General features: G+C 32.6%; 1 long non-coding RNA gene and 1 other non-coding gene across 2 annotated transcripts; both read left to right on the top strand.

Annotated features, from left to right (window-relative positions):
- The first annotated feature begins 206 nt into the window (after positions 1 to 206).
- LOC140013958 (small nucleolar RNA R71) lies at positions 207 to 313 on the top strand. Its single transcript, XR_011820810.1, has one exon. It is a non-coding gene; the product is annotated as a small nucleolar RNA R71 (small nucleolar RNA).
- Positions 314 to 5,603: 5,290 nt separating this feature from the next.
- Positions 5,604 to 6,889, top strand: LOC113706330 (uncharacterized). Its single transcript, XR_011820490.1, has 2 exons — positions 5,604 to 6,043; positions 6,182 to 6,889. It is a non-coding gene; the product is annotated as an uncharacterized lncRNA (long non-coding RNA).
- The last annotated feature ends 941 nt before the right edge of the window (positions 6,890 to 7,830 follow it).

The raw sequence follows: 7,830 nt of genomic DNA, 5'->3' as shown, positions 1-7,830 counted from the left end.
TGTCCATTTCTATCATACCTCCGTGACGTCTTGTATTACCTCTCTCATTGGCCCATTGGTAGTTATTTGCTGCCATTTCTTCTATCAAATTATGAGCTTCTTGGGGTGATTTACCCATTAAAGCTCCACCTGCAGCTGCATCGATTATAGTTTTAGTAGAAAAAACTAAACCATTATAGAAGGTTTGTATGATTAACCACTCCGGCAGTCCATGATGTGGACATTTCCGAAGCAAATCTCTAAACCTTTCCCATGCCTCATATAATGATTCACCTTCCATTTGGCTAAAACTAGTGATATCCATTCTTAGTTTAGCAGTCTTACCTGGTGAAAAATAATTATTTAAGAATGCTCTTGATAAATCATCCCATCCGGTGAAAGTATTAGGAGCATGAGAGTGTAGCCAAAGTTTGGCCTTATCTCTCAATGAAAATGGGAACAACCGTAACCTTATAGCATCATCACTAACTCCATTCATTTTAATTGTATCACATATTTCCAAGAATGTAGCTAAGTGTGTATTAGGATCTTCTACTGCATTACCTCCAAATTGAGATTGTTGAACCATTTGAATAAGTGATGGTTTAATCTCAAAATTGTTAGCATTTACCGTAGGCCTTACTATACTTGTTTGAGATCCTTGTATTCCCGGTAGAGCAAAATCTCGTAGAACTCGCCTATTTGCTTCATTTTCAGCCATTTCTTCTTCAAATGGTAGTTCTATCAAAATTTCCTCTATCGGTTGCCAAATCTCTTGTTCCTCTTGTTGTTGTGTGTGCCTCCTTTGTCTACGTAGTGTCCTCTCAATTTCTGGATCGAAAGGTGCGACTTCTCGAGATTCCCGGTGCATACACTACAAACAGAAATAAGGGATATTATGCAACTTCAATGGTAAAAAAAACTGATTACAATATAAGATTAAATATAATCTAAAAAATAAAGCTGTCTAAATTAATAAAGATGATTAGGCTCTAATATTGCCGCTCCTCGGCAACGGCGCCAAAAACTTGACGGGTGTTTACTATAAGTGCAAGTTTAATTTCGAATTATACCCGTTTTTTCTGCAAGTATACAGGCCAAAAGCGTAGTATTGGGTATGTATCGGGTCGATCCCACGAGGAGCAATTAGAACAATTATTAGATACTAATTTACTCTATTATTTAGACTCACAATAAATTTGAGCAGAAAATTCAGAATTTAATTCAACTACAAAAATTCTTAGCTAGATAAATGCAATTCACAATAGGAGTAGAATTCACTAAATATTAAGATCTAGGGATGTAGATTCCACCTATAATACAAAAGATCTAAAACGAATGAATTTAACACTTGTTACTACTCTTGTTTAACCAAGGATTCATTTCCAACAATACCAAAATCACATTCTCATGATAATAATGGGTTAAAACATATTAGTTTTCCCTAATCTCTTGGTAAATACTAAATCTGTTTTGTGCACACAGGAAATGTAAATTTCATCCACTTGAATGTATTTTTATTCTCATGAATATACTACTCAAGCTCTACTTATGTCATTCCATTATTTTTACCATTTCTCAATGAGTAAAAACAACTACAAACCTGCTATTGGTGATCAAACAACAACAAGTAATCCAACATACACAAGTAGATAGGTTAATATATACAAGATATAACAAGTATAAATCACAATCACTTCATATCACTTGACCATAAACTTCATCTACTCCCTAGATTAAGGAAATTAGCTACTCATGAATGATGAAAAACTCAGAACTTCATTAATGCAAATCATCATGAATTACAAATACAAAAAGAGTAAAGAAAGTCTTAGCCAAGATATGGTGAAGCCTTCCAAAAATCTCCTTTGTCTTGAACTTAGATGATTACAAGATGAAACCTCAATTGCCCCTTGCAAGTACCTAGCTAGCTAGAGAGAATATGTTTTTCTGTAAGAAGCTAAGCTACGTATGGCTCTAAGACCTCTCTCAATGTCTCAGCATAAAAACTACTCAAAGGCTCTATTTTTTCAAGTCAAATTCTATCCTTTGATTCCCAAATCTGCACTTTGTTAGCATAGTCAAAAACCAATATTTTTGACTTGAAAATAAGCCATCTTTACTGCCCTTTTGTCTTCTGAGGCATGTGCACCGAATTCTCTTGCAGATTGTAGCTGGAAAGTAGTTTGAACATAAGAGAATTGACTGAGCAAATTGCAGAATTACGGCCAGAAAACGCGCCTACACAAAACGCGGTTACAAGTCACGTTTTGTGTACTCGCGTATTCACTTTGGCCTTACTTCATCTGTGATTTTCTCTATCATAAATGCCGAACTGGCTTTTGTGCAAAACACCAAAGTTGTAACCCTTTGAGTTAGCTTTCCAATGCTCTAAAAATCATCCAGATCGGAGTTGTGCAGCCTGAGATATGGTCGAAATACTATCACCTGGTCAAACCTCTGTTTCCAGTTTCAACCACAGAGTGCAGCTTCTGTATTCCGACTTTTTGTCCATGAAAATGGCAGAATTGGATTTCGATGTCTTCATACGAATTGTAGGTCTCTTTCTTAGCTTTAAAATGGTATAAAGATCACCTTAATCCGATAAGTGTAGCTCCAGATATGATCAAAATACTGAAGAGTGTCAAAACTGATTTGTCTTGCATTTCCTCACTTGAACGTTTTTCACTTCATTCTTCTTGTTACCACTTGAATTCATCACCAACTTTCTATTTTTCATCTCATTTGACATCCTTTGGTGATTGAATCATCATTCCTGCATAAAAATGAAGTTTTTATCATTAAAATCACTAAAAATGCAATATTATCCACTTTTACCAAAAATATATAATTTTACCAAAAACCTCTTTATTTTATTTATAAAACTAGATAATCAACTCAAAATTAACTAATAAAATGCACTTAAATACGTAAAATAAACTCTTATCAATAAGTCTTATTAATTTCATGAATTATTTTAAAGATTTTATGTATATGTATTTATTATGATATGCATATGCCTGTATGAGAAATTTAGGAAGATTCTTGTTAGGATTAGTAGGAATAGTGTGTTAAATTTTATACTATGGGATGAAATAGAGTCTAAACCCATTTCTATGGAAAGTTTAAAAAAAAAAAAAAAGAAGAGTTGCATCGTTGCTGAAGCTTCTTCAGCAATGCAAGAAGAAGGAAAAAAAAAGAGAGCAAGACCCTCCTCTTATACCAAGTCAGGCATGAAGGCCGGCCAAAGGGGGGAAAAATTCTGTTAAGAAAACAAATGGGGAAGAAGATGACCCGCTAATTGATGGGTTAATGAATCGGGTCGGTCTTATGGGTCGGATCTGGAAGGAAATGGTTTGGGTCAAGATGTAGTTGGGTATGTGTGGGCTAGTTGAGTTGGATGCTTGGCCAAGTGTGAAGGGGAATCGGGCTAGGACTAGGAGAAATAAGGAAATGCTTGGGTATACGGAACTTGGGCTGTTATTATTCAAATCCGAAAAAAAGATGGCAAGGATACTTGGACCAAAAATATAGTATGGGTTTAGTGAATGTTCAATAGATAAATTTTAGATATAACCAACCCATCTTTTATGGATTATCATGGGTATTAAACTTCAAAAACTAATCTAAAATAATTTTGGGCTTTAAAGATTTAGTTATTCAGGCTTATGCTTAATTAATTCAGTTTAAGATGTTTAAGTAGAAATCTAAGACATTTTAATCTAACATTATTAGATTAATTTATACAACGTAAGATAAGTTTTAGATTTTTAAACAAATGCTTAAAATGATGATGATGATGATGATATAAATATGGATGAAATAAATTAAGGATATAAACGAAAATAAAAATATAAATACAAGTGGAATAGGCAAGATAATAATTGTAATGGTAAATAAATACACATTTGTATATACATGAATAATAATAATAATAATACATATACAGGTGCAAAAATTGAAATAGAACAAAAGATAATAATAACTAATTAACCAATATATATATATATAAATGTATGAATGAAAATAAAATAAAATAGTGTTGATAAAGACAATAACAATACTAACAAAAAAAATATTAAAATATATAAAAAATAATAGTCAAGATAATAAATATGATTATAAACAATTATTTATGAGTTTGGAAACTTTACATAAGCAAAAAAGGAACTTTCCAAAAATAGAAACTTTTCAATTTAGGAAACTTTCCAAAAATAGAAACTTCCAATTTAGGAAACTCTTCTAGGCTTCAGATAATGATCTAGACATGAATCTTATAGTTGCTTAGAGTTTTGTATATTTATATATCTATAAGAAATATTAACTAATTAGAATACCTATGCATTTGATAGGTACGACACAAGTTTAAAAAATTTAAAGTAGTCCCACTCGAATAGCCAGACAAAGGTAGATGATACTTACTCTTTTGGGATTTCAAAAAATCAAAGCGAAATTTTTATTACTAATCTTATTTTGATGTGTCAATTTGAAATTCACTTGATTAAATGATTTACTTGAGTATTTGTGCAAGTTCTATTTTTGCTATATAAAGATGGATCATGTGAATTATTTGAAGTATTTTGATATGTTATTATATACAAAATGAGTGGTATCTTTTTTAAAATCAAATAAATATGTATGTGACGTGTGAAATGAATTTTTATTAAGTAAAGTTCAAAACAGTCATGGAATAGACGGTAGGGGTTATAATCCTATCTAATGGTCATAGTAGCCTGGCACAGAGTTTGGCCGATTGATAAGGTCATGATAGTTCGGTATAGAACTCGGCTGATTGACCTATATATATTGAGACCAATCGGTAGTCATGAAATCTATTGGTCGCTCACTTAGAAGAGTTTAATATCTAAATTGAGTACCCAGAAGCCGGTCATTGCATGTACTTGTTATGAGTTGATATGAAATGATTTATGACTCTATGGTTTTCATGTATGGTTATGAATAAGATGTTTACAAATTATTGTGTCACTCATTATTACTGGCTGTTTTACGAAAAACGTTATTTTTAATAATTATACATGTGAATGGTGTGCAAATAATTTGACATATATATATATATGTATATATGTGTATGTATGTATGTATATGTAAAGGTATGATTGCATGGTCCAACAGAGGGGTAGGCACTACCTATTAACGACTTATCGGTCATCCCAATTTTTATCACTTTTGCAGATTCTGAAGAGTATGAGTTGGTTTACATTAAAGACCTAAGAATGATTTTTATTAGGTCTAAATGGATAGAAATTAGTAGTCTAACTGCTTTTGGCTGTTAGTTTTATTTAATTTTTTTCCCGTTGTCTCATCTAAAAAATTAATGCATGAACTTATTGGACACTTGTAATATACTTTCCATTTAAGATTTGTACCGTACTATATTTAGTTATGCTATTTAATACTTTCTAAGTTTTAGTCTAATTTAATATTGCCTTGTATTCTTGAGCGAAAGTTGAGTATACGGCAAATGTTGCGTGACTGGCACATCTGGACTATGGCGTAACAGAGACGGTAGCGTATATGACAACGAAACAACAAAAATAATGCTCACTGGTGTGTGGCAGCGTAACGGTATATATTCGTATTAGAACAAATCACATGTGGCGGCTACTGATAACTATATAAGTGCAAAGATTTCTCTCCTTCACTTTTCCATGTAGAAAAATTTAAGTCAAATAATGGCTGCTACTGATAACTCTTTTCTTGCAGAGCTTTCTTTCCTTCATTTCCCATGTGGAAAAATTTAGGCTGGTGATCCGAAAATTTTGCTGTTATAAGTACGTCCCATCCCGCTCAAATCTCTACAATAAGCAGCAAGTTGCAAGCCTAATCCACTTTTCAACAAAGCTAAAACAACTAAAAGTCTCGGATCAAGGGCAGCAGAGATGGCTTGTGAAATCGGAAACAGGACCGTCCTAAAATTCGACACCGAGGATGGTGTCGCAGTGGCCCTGGCCAGATACATTGCCAATCTCTCCGAAAGATTTATCAAAGAAAAAGGTTCTTTCAATGTGGTCCTCTCAGGAGGCAGTCTCATCGACACTATAAGGTAAATCAACAGTACGAAAGAATAATTTAAATCTGTCAAAGCATGCAAGCAAGAAATTAATGTTACCTTCTTTCGTGTTTAATAGAGTACAGTTTTTACATATTGATTGCCTGATTAATTTTAATATCAATACAACAGGTATCTAGCTCAGGCCCCTTACAAGGAATCAGTGGATTGGCCAAAATGGAGCATATTTTGGTTGGATGAGAGGGTGGTTCCTCTGGACAGCAAGGATAGCAATTACAGACTTGCCTGGGATGGACTTCTTAAATACGTAACATCTTATTAAATTTCCTCCGCACTATACATGCATAGTAATTTTGAAAAGCAAGTTAATTATTCATTATTTTTGCATAGGATACCGAAAAATCTAATTTTTTTTATCTAGTATTAAATGGTACAGAAGAACCGTTTTCTTTTAATTTTTTTTTCAATGTGAGAGGAATGAAACTTAAGAAATGAGGGGTAGAGGGATTTGAATTCATAACCTCTAATTCCTCAATTTGCAACTAATACTTAATAATATCAAATGTTAAGGCAGTTATGTTTACCATCAATCTTAGTAGTATCACAAGCACGGTAAATTTGAATGTTACAAATATGTATATAAAACTTTATATCAATCTTTACTTATGTGGCTTTGATTTTAAAGATTATGGAAAGCGTCTGAAAATTAGGGCTAGAAATACCCTATACTATAGACTCACGAATTACAATTTCCCTTAATGTTAATAGATTCCGTTACTTTTATAATTTAGTTCAAAGTATGGGGTGTCGTGTTGTACGTTTTAAAACTACAGGAGGTTTTTTTATATATTAGATTTATCACGGATGGTTTTTGTTTTTTACCCTTTGAGCAATCTCTGCATTTATTTTTAAGATGGGCTTACCCTCTTTGTACGTTTTCCGTTCTGGCATATGTGACCTCTTTGGCTTAGTATCCACAACTTTAAAGGACTAAACTTGAAAATTTTAATTTAACTATGACTTTTAAAGACCAAATTAATCTATAATGTTATTCAATGGTAAAGGGCACTTTTCTCCAACATTATTAGGTAAAACTAAAAGAGACTCCAATAACGTCAATATTAATGGTTCAGCTTCTTCTTCCACCTGCAATATTGTTGTACCTCAACCAGATATGTCATTCCGAGATTGATGTCCTGAAAATCATGAGGAATATTAATGTCAATCACACTATGCTTTTCGACAGCTAGCAACGACTTTGAGAATAAATTCATAGTAAACACAATGGTGCTAGGGCCTTATATAGTTCTTATACTTCTTTTAAAATTTGGTGTACACGCTTACAGACCAAGCTATATTTACCTATTGAGTTGATATGTGCAAATAAAATTTACGCATATAACAAAATTATATAATACTGCACCGAATTATGTAAGAAGTACAATAACTATATATTCGCATGAAAATTGTGACCTTATCTACATCCGGTCTGTTTACTTGTTAGTGTGTGCATGAGCGAGACACCCACATGAAGCAATCACAGTAAAAGCAACAATTATGAGCCTCTTTGACGCTTTCTCCAAATATTCTCAAATATGATTTTTGGAGCTGCAAATGACTGGTCTGTTTACTTTAAATTTTGACAAAATAGAAGTATTAATCATGAAAAGTTACAAGTGCGTTATATATTTAGTCAATAAGTACACATATTTTTTTTTAAGAGTAAGGAAAACTACACGACACCAAAAATATTCGATTTTGAATTTTACTGTCTAGAACCAGTAGTGACAATTAAAAGACCAAGCAATATACTCTCTAAT

The sequence above is a fragment of the Coffea arabica genome, chromosome 8c (genome assembly GCF_036785885.1).
Source record: "Coffea arabica cultivar ET-39 chromosome 8c, Coffea Arabica ET-39 HiFi, whole genome shotgun sequence".
Classification (NCBI taxonomy): Eukaryota; Viridiplantae; Streptophyta; class Magnoliopsida; order Gentianales; family Rubiaceae; genus Coffea; species Coffea arabica.
Note: the sequence above shows the minus strand (reverse complement) of the source record. Positions and strands in the feature narration are given on the sequence as shown.